The 21,974-nt window shown below is 36.2% G+C and overlaps 3 long non-coding RNA genes across 6 annotated transcripts; all 3 read left to right on the plus strand.

Moving 5' to 3' along the window:
• The first annotated feature begins 696 nt into the window (after positions 1–696).
• LOC112567824 lies at positions 697–20,440 on the plus strand. The gene is made up of 4 exons (XR_003099899.1): positions 697–990; positions 1,373–1,621; positions 3,358–3,546; positions 20,319–20,440. It is a non-coding gene; the product is annotated as an uncharacterized LOC112567824 (long non-coding RNA).
• On the plus strand, positions 7,338–13,645 carry LOC112567821. Of its 4 annotated transcripts, none has more exons than XR_003099894.1 (7): positions 7,338–7,396; positions 8,448–8,622; positions 8,862–8,989; positions 9,281–9,358; positions 12,021–12,138; positions 12,736–12,924; positions 13,500–13,645. It is a non-coding gene; the product is annotated as an uncharacterized LOC112567821 (long non-coding RNA). The 4 variants fall into 4 exon arrangements; XR_003099895.1 differs by having other exon boundaries at positions 9,287–9,358; XR_003099892.1 differs by having other exon boundaries at positions 8,862–9,358.
• Positions 15,928–18,516, plus strand: LOC112567828. The gene is made up of 4 exons (XR_003099904.1): positions 15,928–15,951; positions 16,535–16,655; positions 17,161–17,344; positions 18,367–18,516. It is a non-coding gene; the product is annotated as an uncharacterized LOC112567828 (long non-coding RNA).
• Positions 20,441–21,974: the final 1,534 nt, after the last annotated feature.

Below are 21,974 nucleotides of genomic sequence, written 5' to 3' on the forward strand. Positions count from 1 at the left end.
GATGTCGTATTATCGAAGAGTTTTACAAAAAAGGCAGAAGGAACAGACACTGGACAAGTTTTTTCCTTTAACCTCAAAGCTACAGAAAAGGGAAGTCACCCCCGATTTTATAATGTCACGTGTGCTCATGGAGGGGGAATCAGTAATTCCACCCATTCCTCCCCACACCTGCTTCCACCCACACCGTCAAAACGGCAAGTTTTCTGATGTTTAAATGCTTTCGTTAATGTGTTTATGTTTATTTAACTCCATTTATATTGCATTATAACTGTTCTTATTAAAACCTACCTTTATAGCCTGTAACTTTCAAATTTTAGCAAGTCAACAGGGGCTGGGAACCAATTAAATCTATTTCCTTTATTTCTTATGGAAAACATTGTTTCGGATAACGAACATTTCGGATAACGAACAGCTTTCGAGAACGGATTAAGTTCGTTAACCGAGGTTCCACTGTACTTCGATCGCCTCCTCCTCCCCCATATCGCCTCCCGAACGAGGACCTTTCATCAACGAAAATATAGAATAATTATACATTTAGGCTTAACTCTCTTTTCATACTGCTATTCATGATTGTCGTGTCCCTTAGTGTAGGGTATGAACCGCGTGATAGGGCATTTTAGGTTTTTTTAATCGGAGAATATATATATAACAACTCACTTGACAGGGAATCCTAATTAAGTTACATTTTGTCGATCTACAGACGACACCGCGGCCATTGAAGGAACGTGGCGGCATGTGAAGCAATTTGCTCGTGGATGTTGAACGCAGGCGGATTTTCAGCTAATGTTGACTGACTTTTTATTTGATAGACTCACTGATTTATCTGGCCACGAGAAATTTTGTTCATTTTTGGATATTGTTTCTGGAATGGACTGGAGCGAGCAGACGACACAGCACGCGAGTGCAGCGAGCAGTTGGGAGAGGTCAATGTTTTGCATAGCTCCGCCTACAGGGAGGCCATCATGGCTGTTCCGATAGCGCTGTCGCCAGGTTGGATTCAGAAACACATTGAATTGTTAATAAAGTAACTTTTGTCCTTTCTTTATTTTCTGTACGAAATTCTATTTTAGAAACAAAAAACCCCTTTTTAGTTCCTTTATTTCATTTATTGTGCAGCTGTACAATATACTTTGGATGTATCTTTGGGATTGCCGGTCGATTAATATCGGTTCAACTGAGGTCGGTTCGACTAAGTCGTTTCCTCTGTCGGTTCGACTAATGCCGATTTGTCTACAGGACGCATGAAATGAAAACAATTGAAGGGATTTGAATTTTATTAAACGGTTTAAATATATCATGTAACATATACCAGCCTATAGTGATTTAAAGGCACAATATTACCGTCAGAAACATAGAACGCGCTTGTCTGTAGTGATCACCACCACCCGGAAGCAGAAGACCTGTGACGTAATCTAGTCTGCACATCGTCAACAAAAACATGTGTGCTAGAGCAGCGAGGCGACGGATACCAATTCTAACTGCATCATCTGCTTCATATACTGAGCGCATTCCTATCAGAAAGTTTTCACAACAGATTCTGGCTGACATGGAAGTAGCAGAAACTTATTCGACTTCTTACATCTTCTTCTGTGCCTCCATCGTTGCTGACTATGCTGCCAAGGTAGGTGAAACGCTCAGACTCTGTAAAACATGTTATTGACCCGCATTACCTCTGTCTTCTTGATGTTGATGGTCAGGCCATTCATCGCTGCTTCTTCTGCAAACTGAGTGAGCTTTGTCTGTGGGTGTTGTTGCTTGTGCTATACAGCAGGCTGATATCATCCGCAATGTCGAGATCCTCAAGTTACCTGGCGAAGGTCCACTGAACGCCTGTGTTGCTGTTAGAGTTCGTTCTTCTCACGATCCAGACTATGACGATCAGGAAGATTGTCGGTGAGAGCATACAACCTTGCCTCACTCCAGTCCTCACTGCTCACTTTGTCGGCTGCATGGTGTGCTTCATTTTAAGTGCCTGAAGTGCTGTCAATATGACATTGAGTTCAGCTGTGAATATTGAGGTATGTTTTGGGAGTCTGTTGGAAATGATAATGTTGTCAGAATAGTGAACTCCTAGTCTGTTGCATGTGTTTCTGATCTTGGGATTCATCAGTATATATGTGTGTGTGGTCTTTGTAGGTGGTGTTAAGCTTAAGTTTTGTTTCTGCAGTGATTTGGTTTTGGTGCTTTTCTTTGGTATAGCTTGTGAGATCAAAAACTATCTGTGGTTGTGGAAGTGTCCAGAGTGGTGTTGGACTGGTAAGGGGCTGTTTGTGCACCCTTTGTATTTTCTATGTCTTGGATGTGTTGTTGTATGTTGGGTGGGGGGGGGGGGGCGTGTTCTGGGTCTGTAGGGTTGTAAATGGATCTTGGACTGGGTGGTCTGGTGGTAGACACTGTACCTTGTAGTAGTACTTGACTGTCCTTCAATTAATTAAATATCTTACCTATAGAATCATTTTCACAGACTGGTAACAGCAGGCTCTGCAAGTAAAAATGTTTAAATTTCATCATGTTGCCATACATGATTAGTGATTTACAACTTTCTTTCACATGACAAAGGTTTCAACCACTGTTACAATGCAAAATAAAATCATAAAGCATAAAAGTGTAAAAGTAACGCATAAAACCACACAAACCTTGACTTGTCCTAGATGCAGCATTTGATGCTGCCCCTTATACTGGAAGCTGTAGAGTCTTGGATACAAATGAAATTTTGGGGAGCTACAGCTCCTCAGAATGCCTGAAGGAGAGAGGAAGGGAGGAAACACACACGGATAATGTCTGTAGCTGAGGCAATTTGAAGAGAATGCACTGCTAACCTATTTTTACTGCATTCCTAAAGTATTGTTAGATAATTTTTATATTCTTCAAAATTGTATGTCAAAGGCAGCATGATAATATTTATTTTTTACTAGACCTGAAGTATAATAAACTGGTGCACCTATTTACTCTTATTGCATTGTAGGACATTTTTTCTGTGTGCACTTCAGTCTTTCAGTAATTTTTTCTAATGTAGAGCAAGCAAGTGGAACATAAATATATGCATATTTCTGCTGCTGTACAATTTATACCTTTCAGTTGTGCTGGCACTAAGGATTTCCCCATCTGACTCGGATGAAGACCACGTTCTAAAATTGAACCCAAAATAAAAAAGAATACAAACAGGCACAAGTTTCAATATCATGACTGCATTATTTTAAAAATAGATTAACAATTTAGGGCCCACTACTACCCCACTAGTTTTGCAGGCTGGGTATGCTTGGACGCAAAACCTTTATGAACAGTTTATTCAGGAAGTATGGTACGTGTTGAGCTTGGCCTGTTGAAGTCTCCAGTGTATGTTGCTGATGTTTGCAGGAAGAAGGAGTCAGTGCGCATGTCAGGTGTTGCGCAAAGTGGAGGAGTTTATGTGACACCATGGCATTGATGCCACCCGCTATTTGCCACCCGGCTCCGACATGGAACCTAAGAGCATGATGGCCTTTCTCACGACTATTCGGCCGGTTAGTCTGGTCCAGTATGATTCCATTGCTCAATCCCAGCAAGGTAAGTTCCTCTACTCTCAAATGTTTTCTAATTTCATTTTAACATTAAAAAATATTTCACAATTTTCTTGCCGAGTTCCAACTAAATGTTTAAAATAATTAATCTGCAAGATTCTACTCAGCACGCTAGAACCGTCTTCAATTACTAAACTGTTTCTATAGAAATAAATGAAAAGAATATCATGCGCATTAAAAATAGTATGGTTCTATAATGGCAGGAACTTTCCTTCACGCCTATTTGCAAGTAGCTTTGTCTTTCACTGGATAGCAGACTCTTTTCTGAACTGACTAACCCAATGTATTTTCACCTACAACGGGTTACTGCAGGTTTTATCTTTTAATGTCAGTTTTCCTCCTTTACTAACAACTCACGTGTAAGCAACTCTATGTTCAAGCAGTGATGCAGATCCGAGTGCACTTGTCTTATTGAATTATATAAATATATAAAATATATATACACATACAAACACATCAAGCTCGCGTACGTAGACACAGGCTGCGCTCATAAAATTGCTGTAATACGTATATCCGTTACTTTGAATAAGAACATTGACATAAAATGAAGTCAATCTCGCGGTTATCAAAAATATCTTAAAAGATTTTGTGCATTTTTCTCTGTTGTCATAAGCGCAGTAATTTCACTCTCTTGTAATATAACATGTACTCGAGTCCATGAGAAAAATGCTAACAAAGACTTATTTATGCATACATAATATACATAAATATATCTTTTTAATGTCAGTTATTTTTCAGAATGTGGTAATAGCAACCTTACGTGTAGTTATATAAAAGCACAAGTACTTTGGATTTGGGACGTTTTTGTATGAGTTCTCAACCTGACACACGGCGCGAGACATTGCATACCTGTACACACCGGGCTCGTTCTACTTTCCACAAAAATAATCATTATGAACATCTGAAGCTAGGCCGATATTTCCATTTTGTGTATTTTATGAAACTTTTCTGAATAATTGACATGCTTTTCTTTCGCAGTTCATATGTCTATCATTTTTTTCTGGTGCTTCTGTCGTCTTTTTCATTATAATTGTTCTCCGCTTTCTTTTCGCTTTTCGTTTTTTCATTTTTCCTTTCATGTTCACTTTCATAGAACATCTCTGGTCAAATAATTTGTTGCATTTACAAAGTGAGTTCTTAATCGGTTTGATGACGAAAATGTATATATTTTAATTAACCTTTTCTGTGCAGTGTTCCACTTATCTCACCAACTTTGTATTGCAAATTTAATCAGATAAAGTGGATTTCATGTTGAAAAACAGTTTGTTTAATTGAGCGTGTGTGAGTGCGTGCGTGCGTGCGTGCGTGCGTGCGTGCGTGCGTGCGTTTAATTACAAATTTAAAGAAAAATTGCAGAAAATAGTTTTAAAAGAGACCGGTCTTAATCTGAAAGCACTTCAACTATCTTTTTCCTGTGAATATAGTTATTTTATAGTAACGTAACTAAAACTTTTTTGTAACAGTCTGAATCTCTAAATGCTTTGTGTGTGTTTGTGTGCATGCGCACTTAAGACAGAGTGAGAAAATTCCGTGTGCATGCCTGTGGTTGTTTAAAGCAGTATGTATAAACCAAGACACATCTAGAGTATATTGGACAGCTTTACAATATGTGAAATGAAGGAACGAAAACGCTTTCTCGTTTTTGCTAAAAATAATTTTGTAATTATAATGAAGAAAAGACAAAAGCTATTCTCATCTTGTTCTTTCTACACATGACAGGTAGATGATAAAGAGATTGTAGTGTAATTGAAAATATATATTCTGGCTATTTGATTTAAGGGGAAATAGGACTGGAAACGAGACTGACCTCCAAGATAGCTGGTAAATATTTCTCAAATATGTACTTAATGTAAGCAAAAAGGTTGAAAAGATCTGTTGTCTTCAAGTGCACAGGTATCTTTGCAGTGAAGAGTCTAGTCAAGAAGAACCTAGATAAAATTTTAAATCATCTTAGATTTTACTAAATTTAATTATAACATCTGTCAAAATGCTTAACACGCCTGAAAGTAATTTACTAGGAAATAAAGGAAAGGGAATTTTTAAAGATTGAATTTTTTTGCTGTCATTTCGTTTAACTGAAATTTGTCCGACGTTTTGTGAGCTAATTTATGTAATTGACCGAATTCCATAATATCTGTGGATTGGCCTCGCAGAGGGTGGCACAAGTTTTAACAATGAGTTGTGTAAATGGTGTTTAAAACGTTTGATGTTCGGATCAGTTTGTGTATAGTTCTTATCATTGGCAATTTGTTGTGACTGTAAGCATCTGTAACTATTCAGTCATTTTCTCATTTAGTTTGTTTCTGCTATAGTGCATTACAGAGTCTAACCCATGTGATTGTAAAGAATGCCCAAAGTGTTTCAAGGACTTGACTTGTAAGTTAAATCATCCTGGTGGGAGCAATGACTGCCTACCTGAATATTCGCAGAAACTTTTAACCTGTAAAGTGTTGTTTTACTTCAGCACTTTCATAAGTAAAGTGAAAGTCAATCCACCTTTACTTCTGTGCTTTGTCTATTTGCATCAACTGATTTCGCTGACATGATAAATTAATAAATTAATTTCGGAATTTGTCTTTTTTTAAAAAAAGATTTTTGAGTTTGTTTACAATAATAGGCATTTGTGACGACCCCGTAAAAAATGCACACATACATGTACACACGCGCACAAATTGAATGAATAGCATAAAAGAATGGATATTACCCCGCAACCTAACCCCCCCCCCCACACACACACACACCCAAACATTAATGCACATTTACTTCTCAGTTTCAGATATGAAGTTTTATGTAAAAGAAAATCAGTGCAGTATATTTAAGCATTCTGGGGCTTCTTTGAAATAGAGTAGTACTTTAATTTCTTCACAGTAAATTGATTTCAAAGGTCATATCTGCCAGCAAATGAAGATGTATTTAGAACATATTGAAAAGCAAATGTACGAGAGGACCAGTTTTTCAACCTGTTCAATTCAAGTTGATGATGGAAATTAATTTCGGAATAATACCAAAGGTGGGAAACTGCAGCCACTTGAGAGAATGTTAAGAGAAGAATATTAAAAAATATTCCATTTGCCTTAATTTAATTATAACAACACCTGTCACAGAGGTTAACAAGCCACACGGACATTTTCAATAAATAAAATAAAGGCCTATCGAAATACATTTTAAAACAGACTGCTTTGTTTGGGACTGCCATTTTAATTAACTGAAAATTGTCAGAGGATATATGTTTCTATAATGAGTTTAATTCTGTCGAGAAATATTCGATTTTTTCAAACATAAAATTTCATGATCTTTATGAATTGGTCTCGCTGTTTTCTCTTAAATTGCTTCCCAGGTTTGTTCAAAATATTAAAATGTATGAGTATCCTTCTCCCTCTAGTTCACTCTCTCTGTTTTCATGTATATAATGAGCACTGGAAATGTCTGTTTTAATAACGACACGTCAATACTTACGGAGACATCAAGGTAGTGTGTAATACTTTCGTCAATCTGATCAGTGAATTATTCATCTTAACTCGTCATGTCATTGCAGAAGGGTTTAGTTTTGTTGGCATACAAAGACAGTGTAAATGTTACATTAATCAGTCAGATAAATGTTTTGCCTTTAAATTACTCGCAGCAGCCGCGACAAAAATAAAACAAAAACATTATTCCTAAATATATCTCCAAAAATTCAACCTCATTTTGTGTAATCTTGTTTGTCTTCTCTTAGATTAAAATTTCCAGTCCTTCTCCAAAAGAACACAATATCTGTTGTGATGGCCATGAAACTAAGAACAACTGTAATAATCATCATGGCTTTGGTGTGGCTGCAAGCAGCAGTTGTTGACGGGGTACGTAGCAAACTCTTATGTTTGAAACATTTTGTGAAAATGATTATTTCTTTTCAATGTTTGCTGAGTTAAGCTGCTTTGAAGAAACATATACAATGTGATGTCTTTAAAATACTAAGCATGAAACGGTTTGAAGCACAACACTTGTTATATATGATATTTAGTGTTGACCAGTTTGCGACTTTTTCTACAAGCTGCGTGACTTGCAACAGCACACAAACTAACACACAAACCCACACACAGGAGAGTTTCAATCTGTACTCTGATCTTCAGGTTAATTTTATTACATTTATACATTTCTGTTTAATAAAAACCTACCGGCATTTTTTTGTTGTTTTATTTTAAACCTTACTTTTATGCTTTAATACTACATTTGATTTCTGTGGGAAAAGAAAAGGTAATTTGTTTGGCAAGTAACGTTGTCTTAGTATTTGTCTTAGAACATGTCTTAGCAATGTTCTGCCTTTGATGTGTCTATACCTGACTGCAAAAGGTGAGCAGCAAAAATAAGCCATTGAACTTAAGAAACTGCTCTGTTGTCTCCTCTTTGAAAGGTTTTACCCCGGCCTAGTCCACCACCATCGCATTTCCTTATAGATGCTTAGATGTCGACAGTTGTCACGTAACCATGCCAACAGGTGATCCACCTCTTGGTGATACGCAGACTGCTCGTTGTTCTTCATGAGATTTGTATACCATAATATCGACGGTATACTTCATTATATGAATAGATTCATGATAGAGGACACAGTCATCTGTGAAGAGACAGCACAGGACAGAAGAGAGTACACAACCTTAATGTGTGCCTGTAGTTGATCACAAGGATGTTAGATAAGCTTTTATTTACTGTGACACTGTCTGAAGTATTTGCGTGTTGCCTTCACCAACCAGCACGCGCACTAACATCTCTGAGCAGTTAGACTGGTCTACAGCAGAGGGATAATACTTTCATTTATTTATAGCTTTGGACTAAACACGACATAATATGACAAAGTATTGTGACTACCTGTTCAGTTACCCTGTAATTTTTGTTTGTTTGTTTTTGTTATAGTGCGGTTCGCAAAGTGGTGATTGTAGTGTAATAAAAGCATGTTGCGAAGGTTTGACATGCGTGAAACTGCCTAGGGACGAATCTAAAGGTAAATGCGCGGACAACGATTGCCTCCGCAAGTATTGGCCTGCAGGTGTCAAGGAATGCTTGTAACGTGAAAGGAGATTACCAATCAGTAAGCCGAAAGTTAATCCACCTTTACATTTTTTTTGGGTCTATTTTCATCAACCGATATCAGTGGTTCGTATGAACCCTATGTGATATATTTAAAAGTAAGGGAAGAAACTGTAAAAGTTCACGATGCTTAAGTATACGATATTTGTACAAATGTGTACAGGTAGTATTACAAACGATTTTAGTATTAAATTACATCATTTTCGTATTTGTTTTTTTTTTTTTTTGCTTTTGTTGCAGGGGGCTCGAATTGATGAGGACTTCAGAGTGTTTCAGGGATACAAGCTGTAAGGACAACGGTTAAATGCCGAGTGGATTGTCCTACAAAATTCTCAACCTATAATTATTGTTCCACTGAAGATTGATCAGTAAAGTGAAAGTTAATCTTTCTATCTGTGCTTTGTTTATTGTCTCAACCAATGTCCATAGCAAGTAAAATAAGTGTGAGTCATATGTGTGGGTGTTTTGAGAGCGGAGAACAGACTGATTAACCCTATGATTTATGTGTATATGTAATATTTATAGACTACTGTAGGAATAAATGAATGTAGATGTACGTAATGTAAAAATGTTTGTCGGTGTTTCACAATCACGTGGTGCGCTCAACATTCACGAAATGTTCCCGATATCAGCGCGGTTTTTATTTTATTTGTTTTTAGAAACAGCTAAAAGTGCATCTTGCTCAAAGTACAAAAGAAATGCTGCCTTATCTCCATATCACCCTGTTGTGGCAAGAGGTTCGCCTGTTTTAAAAGTTATTTATTTTTGCAACAATAAATGTAATAGGCATTTGCGAAGAAACACGTCCTACACCATTAACTAGAAAGAGAGAGAGATAGGGGGATTCTCTTTAATTGATTTGTGTTGACTGACTCAAGTTTATGACAATTTTCTTTAAACATCTATCGGAATTATAGAGGAAGCATCTCGTGGCCCAATCTCATTACTTTTGTGCATTAAAAGATGTTGAATTCAATAAATAACATTAAAATTTCTCGACAATATTAAGCTCACATATCGTGTGATAATGTTTGATTAAACAAATGGCAGAAGGTAAACGTTAATGACACATTGAGTTTCACTGGACTGCTAGAGACAAACACATTTATAGAGCAATCCGCTTTAAAATTTGCTTTAGGTAGAATTTCTCTTTCACCTCCTGATAATTACCTTAAACGTGTGAAATGGACGTTTGTGATAGATGTCACCACAAATTTAATGAAATAAAACATTCCCTCATATTCCATCAGCAGCATTTGCTATATATTATGACTATCTGTTAATTTACAATGTCATGAGGAGAAATTGGTTTTCTGAAATGAAGACCACTTTTCATTTTTGAATTAACCTTTTGTGATTTCTTATTGACTTTACTTCGTAGTGTTATTTACGAAATAAAGACTTTATCTGTGTGTCATCTGAGAAAAGGATCATTACAAATTGTCACGACCACGTCACACACTGACGTCACCGCCTCACGCGCGGTATTCACGCGCATTCGAGCAACACAAAACACAACGGTCTGTCCGTTGGCTTCTCGTCTTTACTAAAATAGTCCGCTGTCGTCTTTGCCCTAAGGTTTCTTTTCTTTTCTGTGGGCTCTTACTTATCCTCTCTCTCTGTGGATAGATGGCAACAGGTCGTATACACACAGAAAGCAAAATAAAGATTAACACCTGGAAGGCAGTTACCCAAACTTTTCCTAAAACTAACTCAAATAGTCAGGATATTCATCATCCCCTGTCACTCATCAACATCATCCCACAGTACTTTTCTAACTGAACCAGTCTTGCACCAAGAAACGGAAATCGTTAGGGACTTCACTTGCACACTTCGTTGACCTTAGGCAGGCTCAGTGGGTCCCTCAGAAATTCCTTGGCTTGGCAAGCAACTAACTTCAATTATTTCCGGTCTCTGTAACCACACGTACAGCAAGACCATCCGTCTCGGCGGTTTTGTTTGGAATTATAACTCTCCGTTCACTTAGAAAGCCAGTGAAATCCACTGTCGTCTGCTACCTTTCTTTTTCTTTTCTCTTCAAACGTAAAATAAAATCCAAAGTTGCGTCAGATTATGATGTCAGATAATGACGTCAGACCACGACGCAGCAACCCACTCCTTCCCTCGCTCAAGCACGGGTAAGGGCGATAATCCCTGCCTAGCTGTTCCTAACACAAATGGTAAGCCAATGGCTGTCATCATTATGTGTACAGAAACAATATTTACAATATTCACAAATCAAAATGATCAAAATTAAAATCATTATCTCCAAAAGACTAAATGAAGATTACAAATCGCAGCGCAAACAGATTGAAAAACATATTTCGTCTTTTTAAGAAGATAAGCTGTGGATGGCAAGTCACACGCGTTTCAAATGAAATATTAAATAGTCTTCTATTTGCCTTAATCTAATTATATCAACACCTGTCACAGAGGGTAATAAGCTTCATGGACATTTTCAAAAATAAAAGTTCTGTCAAAAGAAAAATTAAAAAAATTGACTGCTTTGTTAGAGACTGAAATATCGTTTAACAGAAAATTGTAAGAGGATACATGTTTTCATAATGAGTTTAATTCTGATGAGAAATTTTCGATCTATTTAAATATAAACGTTCACGATATTTATGGATTGGCCTCGCTGTTTTATCTTAAATTGCTTCATATATTTGTTTAAAATATTAAAATATCTGTGTATGAAAGCAAATTAATAAAATAAAATGAGTATCCTTCTCTCTCTTGCTCACTCTCTTTGTTTTCATGTATATAACGAGCACTAGAAATGTCTGTTTTAATAACGACACGTCAACACTTAGGAGACATCAAGGTAGTGTGTAATACTTTCGTGAATCTAATCAGTGAATTGTTCATCTTAACTGGTCATGTCATCAATTATCTGTATGCTTTTCTTTGTTGTTTTCCGTCGTTATATGAGATAACGAATCAAAGCTTTAGGTTATGTACAAATATGTCATTTTATTAGACTTCTGCAAATACATTTATTTTTGCAACTTGATGAGAACTCTCTTTTTTTAAATTGCTTCAGCATTAGTATATTGAATTACCCGATAACATTCAACAATAGTTTGTGATAGAAAGGCACTTCTTAACATGTTTTGTTTGCTAGTTTATCATATGGTATTTGTTTGCATTTTCAAATACAGGTGGTGTATCATTTGACTTCATCGTCCGGTGAAATGTCTACCCCATTGCAGACAGGGTTTAGCTTTGTTGGCATACATAGACAGTGCATATATCACATTAAACAGAGAGCTGTATGTCTTGCCTTTAAATCACTCCCAGCAACCGCGACAAAAATAATACAAAAACATCATTCCTAACTATATCTAAAAAAAATTCAATCTCTTTGAGTTTTCTTTCACCTTTTTTGTCTTCTCTTAGGTTAAAATTAGGAGTCAATCTCCAAAAGAACACATTATCTGTTGTGAAGGCAATGAAACGAAGAACATCTATAATCATCATGGCTTTGGTGTGGCTGCAAGCAGCAGTTGTTGACGGGGTACGTAGCTAACTCTTCTTTTTAACATGTCTTAGCAATTAATGTTCTGCCTTTGATGTGTCTATACCTGACTGCAAAAAGTGAGCAGCAGCCTTTGAATTTAAGACAATTCCCTGTTGTCTACACTTTGAGGGTTTTACCTTGGACTAGTCCACCCACATCGCATTTCCTTAGAGATGTTGAGATGTCGACATTTGTCACGTCACCATGACAACAGGTGATCCACCTCTTGGTGATACGCAGACTCCTCGTTGTTCTTCATGAGATTTGTATACCATAGCAATGACGGTATACTTCATTATATGAATAGATTCGTGATACAGGACAGAAGAGAGTACACAACCTCAAGGTGTGCCTGTGGTAATCACAAGTATGTTGGATAAACTTTTATTTACTGTGACACTGTCTGAAGTATTCGCGTCTATTGTCTTCACCCACCAGCACGTGCACTAACATCTCTTAGAAGTTAGACTGGTATACAGCGGAGTGAGAATACTTTCCTTTACATACAACAAGGGACCAAACACTAAATAATATTACGATGTATTGTGACTACTTGCTCATTTACCTTGTCATTTTTGTTTGTTTTTGTTCTAGTGCAATCCGGCAGGTGGCCATTGTTCTTTGATAAAACCATGTTGCGAAGGTTTGTCATGCTTTGAAATTCCTGGGGACCAATTTAGTTCTAGATGTGCGGACAACAGTTGCATCCACAAGAAAGGTTCTCGACGTCGCAAGGAATGCATAATGCGTTCATGACGTAACGTAAAAGAAGATTATCAATCAGTAAGCTGAAAGTTAATTTAACTTTACATTATTTTTGTCTATTTTCATCAACTAATATCAGTGTTTCGTATAAACCCGATGTGATATATTTTAAAGAAAGAGAACAAACTTAAAAATCCACGATGCATAAGTATACGATGTAAATACAAATGTGTATATGTAGTATTATAAACGATTGTGGGACTAAATGAAGATAACTGTACGTGTAGCTGTACATCAGTGTAGATGTTTGTTTTTTTAAAAGTTATTGATACTATATACTATGTTGTAATAAGTCTTCTTTCAGGAACGCGTTAAAAACATACACGAGCTTTCTCACTTTCAAACATACCCTGAAGAAATCAAGAAACATTCATTGCCTAGTCCTTCTGATTAAGTAATCAAAAAACAATTGACAAAGACTAAACATTTCCTTGACCTGTAATCATGAAGTGGACTAACAAGTTATCAACAAAGTGTTGTGTAAATTTTGTTTCAAACGCTCAATACACGGACTCATTGTGTGGATTGTTATTGTCAAGAATAACTCGACATTATGTTACATCATGTTCTTATTTGCTTGCTTTTTGATGCAGTGGGCTAGACTTGATGAGGACTTCAGAGTGTTTCCGGGATACAAGCTGTAAGGACAACAGTTAAATGCCGAGTGGATTGTCCTAAAAAATTCTCAATCTATAATTATTGTTGTACTGACAATTGATCAGTAAAGTGAAAGTTAATCTTTGTATCTTTGCTTTGCTTATTGTATCAACTGATGTCCATAGCAAGTAAAATAAGTGTGAGTCATGTGTGTGGGTATTTTAAAAGCATCTGATCCTAATTTGTCAAATATCCTAAATAAATAATAAAAAAAACCCAAGCAGATTGTCGCGTACCACCCCCCAGCGTCAACGGAGCACGCTCAAGGCCACTCACACAGCAGGCCAAACACGCTCAGTCACTCAGGCGGAGGCAGGATGCGACTTACTTCTCGAACCCGTGCCCAAGCGAAGACCAAGACAAAGACGAAAAGAACGACACAAATACGAAGTTTAATCAAAGGAAAAAATATATATATATACCCAAACACCCAAATACCTAATAAAACCAAGAAAACAAAAATACCGATGCGAGTACTCACAAAAAAAAATAAAAAAAAATAACACGAACAAAACACCTTGGTCATGACTGAAGTGAAATGATTTTTCTCCGCTGGCTGACTCGAATTTTCAATAGCACACACACACAAACACTCGCGCTCTCTCTCTCTCTCTCACACACACACATCTTTTTCATATACAAATATATTTGTAATAAAGGAATCATAATATTAAGGTTTATTTAAGGGGACACACCACGAGTGGACAGGACACAAACGGGTACATGACGGTACAGACAGATAAACTTCTCGTCGGTTGCCAGCTTCCAGTTTCCCGATGTTAGGGACAGCTTGACCATCTTGACATCATCTGCGAATGTCCATAAAGACGGTCTATTATCGCTCTGTACATCATGTACACAATAAAACAGGATGTGGAGGTCACTTTACAAAGACTCAATTACAAAACTAGACGCAAAGCGATTGGAAAAAAGTATTTCAGTTTTTCAAGAAAATAAGCTGTGGAGGACAAATCACATTCTTTTCAAATTAAATGTTATATAATATTCTATTGGCCTTAATTTAATTATAATAATACAGATTACTTTGTTTGGGACTGCCATTTCGTTTAATAGAAAATTGTAAGAGGATATATCTTTCCATAATGACTTTAATTCTGTCAAGCAATTTTCGCTTTTTAAAATAATAAAATTTATGATGTTTATGGATTGACCTCCCTGTTCTACCTTTAATTGCTTCGCACGTTTGTTCAAAATATTAAAAGTCTCTGTGTATGAAAGTAAATTAATTAAATAAAGTGAATATCCTTCTCTCTCTTGCTTACTCTCTCGGTTTTCATGTATAGAACAAGCACTAGAAATGTCTGTCATTATTCCAAACTATTTCTCCAAATATTGAATCCCGTTTTGTTCAATCTTATTCGTTTTCTCTTAGATTAAAATTTCCAGTCCTTATCATAATTACATAATTACAGTGAAAGAATTATTTCTGGTCCCTCAGAAGAATTCTCCCGCTTTCTCTGTCTCACACACACACACTGACGTACACATGTATGAACTAACCAAAGTGGACTAAACCAACCGTTGTAAATGTCAAACTTAATGACCAGTAGGGTAGCTAAGCTTAATGATTATGCGGTACAGGTACTTTATTTCCTAGAGTAGAACTGGGAAGAACTAAGTATTGTTCCACCTCGGTCATGACTGAAGTGAAATGATTTTTCTCCGCTTGCATGATGTTTAAATCCTACTTTTCCATAGCACACGTGCGCACTCACACAAACACTTGCGCACGCACACACACGTACACACAAACACAAACTCACACACACTCACGCGCGCACACAAACACACATCGTTTTCATATACAAATATATTTGTATAAAAGGAATCATATCAGTCAGGTCAATTTAAGGGGACACACCGGGAGTTGACAAGAGACTAACGGGTACATGACGGTACAGACAGGTAAACTTCTCGTCGGTTGCCACCTTCCCGTGCTCCGATGTTTGGGACGGACTGACCATCTTGAAATCATCTTCTCTTGTAAATAAAGACTATTATCGCTCTGTACATCATCTACACAAAAAAACAGAATGTGGAGGTACTTTACAAAGACTAAATGAGGGTTACAAAACAAGACGTTTAACGGAAAATTGTAAGAGGATATATGTTTCCATAATTAGTTTTATTCTATCGATAATTTTTCAATTTATTTAAGTATAAAGTTTCATGATATTAAGGATTGGTCTCGCTGTTTTATCTTAAATTGCATCCAAGGTTTGTTCAAAATAATAAAATTTCAGTGTGTGAAAGCAAATTAATTAAATTAATTTAATTTTTTTTATTCTTGTTCTCTCTCATGTATATAAAGAGCGCTGGAAATGTCTGTGTTAATAACGACAACTCAACACCTACGGAGACATCAAGGTAGTGTGTAATACTTTCGTCAATCTAATCAGTGAATTGTTCATCTTAAGTCGTTATGTCATCAATTATCTGTATGCTTTTATTTGTTGTTCTCTGTCATTGTATGAGATAATGAATCAAAGCTTTAGATTTTGCATAGATCTTATTATACTTATGAAAATATACTTATTTTGTAAGCGGATAAGAACAGTCGCTTTTAATAGCTTTAATATCAGCTCTATTGAATTATTAGAGTAACATACAACTATAGTTTGTAATAAAACTGTATTTCTTGACCTGTTGTTTTGATCTGCTAGTGAAAGGTGTACCATATGGCAACGTATTTGTTTGCATCTTCTTTTTACTCCAGTTCAGATGGTATATCATTTGACTTCATCGTCCGGTGAAATGTCTACCAATTGCAGACAGGGTTTAGTTTTGTTGGTGTACAAAGACAGTGTATATATTACATTAAACAGTCAGATAACTGTTGTCTCCAAATCACTTACAGCAGCGGCGAAAAAAATAAAACAAAAACAGCATTTCAAACTATTTCTCAACAAATTCAATCTCATTCTGTTTAATCTTCTTTGTCTTGTCTTAGATTAAAATTCCCAGTCCTTCTCCAAAATAAGACATTATCTGTTGTGATGGCCATGAAACTGATAACAACTGTAATAATCATCATGGCTTTGGTGTGGCTGCAAGCAGCAGTTGTTGACGGGGTACGTAGTAAAATCTTATGTTTGAAACATTTTGTGAAAATAGTGATAAATGATAATTTGTTTTCAATATTCGAAGAGTTCAGCAGCTTTGAAGTATCATACACAATGTGATGACTTCAAAATACCTAGCACGAAGCGTTTCGAAGCATATTACTTACTATACATAATACAGACCTTTGATCAGTTTGCGACTTTTTTTTTCTACAAGCTGTGTGACTTGCAAACACTTACACACACACACCATCACTAGCAAAGATTTATTTTGTGCTTTAATGTTTAGTTTAAATTTCCTTTTTTTATTTGTCTTTCAAAAAGACCGTCTTCATTTTTTTTTAAAACCTAGATTTTATGCTTTAAACCTACCTTTGATTTCTACGTTGACAGCGGAGTGAAAATATTTTCATTTACTGATAGCAATTAATTAAGCACTACATAAAATGACAATGTATTGTGACTGCGCATGTTCATTTGTGTTGTCATTGTTGTATGTTTGTTTTTGTTCTAGTGCGTTCAAAACGATGACGTGTGTTCCGCTTACGATTTCCCGTGTTGCTCAAATTCGCTATGCGTGAAAGTTCCTAGTAGGTATAATAGATGCAAGGACAAAGGGGACATCTGCTCGACAGGGCCTGGAGGTGTCAAGACTTGTCTACAGCCTGCATTTTAACGTGAAAGGAAATTATCAATCAGTAAGCTGAAAGTTAATCCACCTTTACTTTTGCTTTGTCTATTTTCATCAACCATTATCGCTGGTTCCTATAAACCCGATGTGATATATTCTAAAGAAAATAAAAAGTCACGATGCATAAATATACGATGTATGTCCAAATGTGTATGTCTTGCCCACACTTGACTGATATCCACACACACAAACGTTCAGAGGAAACCACATACACATTTCGAAGCTAATAATAGGTGCTGACACAGCAGACACCTATCAGACGACTCAGAATATAGTTGCTGGAGTCAACACATGATCCAAAGCTGGCACCACAGATAAACCCGCAGGAATCAACACACACACACAATATCCGAAGCGAACACCACACACACTTTCTGTTCGCCTCTCTTCCCTGCTCACGGCCGTCTGCCCTCTTCCAAATAACTTTCACTCTCCTCCAAACTAAAATTACGTCATAAAATGACGTCGGATTCTGACGCGAAACCACGACGCAACCAACACACTCATACATGTAAGGCAAGGGCAACAATCCTTGAAAAATCAAAAGACAGGGGCAACAACCCCCTGTTCCTAATAGACTGGTCCCTGACAGTGTATATGAAGTATTACAAACGATTGTGCGACTAAATGAAGATACCTGTACGTGTAGCTGTACATCAATGTAGATATTTGTCTTTTTAAATGTTATTGATACTAATTAATATGTTGTAATAGGTCTTTTTTAGGTACCCGTTAAAAATATATACGAGCTTTTTCTCTCTCACTCACACACACACACATACCCTAAAGAAATCCAGAATCATTTATTGCCTAACCCTTCTGATTAATTAATCAAAAACAGTTAACAAGGACAAACCATTTCCTTGTCCTGTAATCATGAAGTAGAGTAACATATTTGTCAACAATGCGTTGTGTAAATTGTGTTTGAAAAGTTCATAGCTGGGACTCGTCGTGTGGATAGTTATTGTCAAGAACATCTCGAAATTATGTGACATCATTTTCTTATTTGTTTGTTTGTTTTTGTTGCAGAGGGCACTACTTCATGGAGATTTCAAAGTGTTTCAGTTAAACAAGCTGTCACGACAACTCTGAAATGCCGATTTGATTGTCCCCTGAAGTTGTGAACCTATATTTATTGTTCTACTGAAGATTGATCAGTAAACTGAAAGTTAATCTTTCTATCTTTGTTTTGCTCATTGTATCCCTGGCAAGTAAAATGGGTGTGAGTCATGTGTGTGGCTAATTTAAAAGAGTCTTATCCTAATTTTTCAAATATGCTAAATGTAAAAACAAATCACACTAGTCTCTCGTAAGAAGCTTGAAGCAAACTGCCTCAACACCTGTATTTGTAAAGAAATAACTTTCGGATAGTGAAAATACGAAGCTTCCACACATTTTTTCACAAGTCTAACATTTTAAACCTATTTTAGATAGAAGAATAATCAATTTGTACAAATGCATGAACTAACCCACCTGCCCGAAACTAACCGTTGTAACTGTCAAACTTCATGACCAGTGAGATACCTACGCTTAATGATGATGTGGTCAGGTAGTTAATTTCCTAGAGTAGAATTGGGTAGAACTAAGTCTGGTTGTACCTTGAACATAACTGAAGTGAAGTGATTTTTCTCCCCTGGCTGTATGTTTAACTTAACGGGGCCACACCAGGAGTTTACAGGACACTAACTGGTACATGGTGGTACAGACAGGTAAACTTCTCGTCGGTTGCCAGCTTCCCCGATGTCTGAGAGGACTGTTCATCTTGACATCATGTGCCCATGTCCATGAAGACGATCTATTATCGCTCTGTGCATCATCTACACAAGAAAACAGAACGTGGAGGTCACTTTACAAAGAATAAATGAGGGTTACAAAACGAAATGCAAAACAGATTGAAAATGAATTTCGTCTTTACAAGAAAACAAGGTGTTGATGACAAATCACACGCGTTTTAAATGAAATGTTAAATAATCTCCCATTTGCATTAAGTTAATTATAACAACACCTGTCACAGTGGCTAACAAGCCTTAAGGAAATTTTCACAGCTAAAATTAAAAAAGTTCCATTAGAAGACGTTTAAAACAAACTGCTATGGTTGGGACTGCTATTTCATTTAACTTGAAAATTGTCAGAGGATATACGTTTCCATATTGAGTTTTATTCTTTCGAGAAATGTTCGCTTTTTTGAAAATATAAAATGTCATGATATTGCTTCCAAGGTTTGTTCAACATATTAAAATCTCTCTATATGAAAGCAAATTAACAAAATAAAATGAGAATCCTTCTCTCTTGCTCACTCTCTCTGTTTTCATGTATATAACAAGCACTAGAAATGTCTGTTTTAATAACTACAAGAAAACACCTACTGCGACATCAAGGTAGTGTGTAATACTTTTATAAATCTGATCAGTGAATTGTTCATCTTAACTCGTCATGTCATCAATTATCTGTATTCTTTTCTTTGTTGTTCTCTGTCGTTGCATCAGATAACGAATCAAAGCTTTAGATTATGTACAGATATGTCATTTTATTAAACTACTACAAATTTATTAATTTTTGTAACAGAATGAGAACTGTAATTTTTAATTAGCTTTAACATTAGTATATTGTATTACTAAAGTAACATTCAACAATAGTTTTGATAGAAAGGCACTCAAGGCACTCCTTTACCTGTTGTTAGGATTTGCTAGTGACATGTCTACCATATGGCATCTGGTATTTGTTGGCATTTTCAACTGTTTGCTCAATAGCTGTTGGTGTATCATTTGACTTCATCGTCGTGTGAAATGTCTCCCCATTGTAGGTCTAGTTTTGTTGGCACATAAAGAGAGTGTATAAATTACATTAAAACAGTCAGATAAATGTTTTGCCTTTAAATCACTCACAGAAGCCGCCACAAAAATGAAACAAAAACATCATTCCTCACTATATCTAAAAAAAATTCCATCTCGTTTTGTTTCATCGTGTTTGTCTTGTCTAAGATTAAAATTTCCAGTCCTTCTACAAAAGAACACATTATCTCTTGTGATGGCCATGAAACTAAGAACAACTGTAATAATCATCATTGCTTTGGTGTGGCTGCAAGCAGCAGTTGTTGACGGGGTACGTAGTAAACTCTTATGTTTGAAACAGTTTGTGATAAAAGTGATAAATGATAATTTCTTTTCGATGTTCGCTGAGTTTATGTGTTTTAAAGAAACATAGACAATACTATTCATGAAACGTTTTAAAGCATATTACTTATGACTACAAGCTGTGTGACATTTAACCACACACGAGGACAAACCATCACTGAAAGTTTTATTCTGTGCTTTAATTTTTAGTGCGATTTTTTTAACACATTTTTACATATTTTTTAATAAAAAGCCGCCTTATTTTTTTTAACCAAGCTTTTATGCTTTAATACTACATTTGAATTTAACGGGAAAAGAAAAGGTACTTTTTTGGCAATTTACGTTTTAAAAAAAACATGTCAGTAATGTTTTGCCTTTGATGTGTCTATACCTGACTGCAAAAGATGAGCAGCAAAACTAAGCCATTGAATATAAGAACCTGCTCTGTTGTCTCCACATTTAGAGGTTTTTCCCCGGCCTAGTCCAGCACCATCGCATTTTCTTATAGATGTTTAGATGTCGACGATTTGCATATAACCATGCCAACATGTGATCCACCTCTTGGTGATGCGCAAACTCATCGTTGTTCTTTATGTGATTTCTATACCGTAATAACGATGGTATGCTTCATTTTATGAATTTATGATAGAGGACACTGTCATGGGTACAGACAGCACAGGACAGAAGAGAGTACAGAACTTTAGGGTTGGCCTGTGGTGATAACAAGGATGTTAGATAAGCTTTTATTTACTGTGAAACTGTCTGAAGTATTTGCGTCTGTTGTCTTCACCCACCAACACGTGCACTAACATCTCTTAGCAGTTAGTCTGGTCTACATTGGAGTGAGAATATTTTCATTTACTGATAGCAATTAATTAAACACTACATAAAATGACAATGTATTGTGACTGTACTTGTTGAGTTATGTTGTCATTGTTGTATGTTTGTTTTTGTTCTAGTGCCTTGAAAACGATGTAAAGTGTGCCGTTTACGAATATCCGTGTTGCTCAAATTTGGTCTGCGTGAGTGTTCCTAATGTGGGTAATAGATGCAAGGACAAAGGGGACATCTGCTCCACACGGCCTGGAGGTGTCAAGACTTGTCTAAAGCCTGCATGGTAACGTAAAAGGAGATTATCAATCAGTAAGCTGAAAGTTAATCCACCTTTACATTTTTTGGGGTCTATTTTCATCAACCATTATCGCTGGATCGTATGAACCCGATGTGATATATTTGATAGAAAGTGAACAAACTATAAAAATTCACGATGCATAAGTATACGATGTAAATAAAATGTGTATATGTAGTATTACAAACGTTTGTGCGACTAAACGAAGATACCTGTACGTGTAGCTATACATCAATGTAGACGATTTCTTTTTAAAAGTTATTGATACTAAATAAGATGTTGTAAGAGGTGTTTTTTAGAAACCCATTAAAAACATACACGAGCTCTCTCTTATACCCTAAAGAAATCAAGAATCATTCATTGTCTAAAACTTCTGATTAATTAATCAAAATTAA

The sequence above is a fragment of the Pomacea canaliculata genome, linkage group LG7, assembly GCF_003073045.1.
Source record: "Pomacea canaliculata isolate SZHN2017 linkage group LG7, ASM307304v1, whole genome shotgun sequence".
NCBI classification, from domain to species: Eukaryota; Metazoa; Mollusca; class Gastropoda; order Architaenioglossa; family Ampullariidae; genus Pomacea; species Pomacea canaliculata.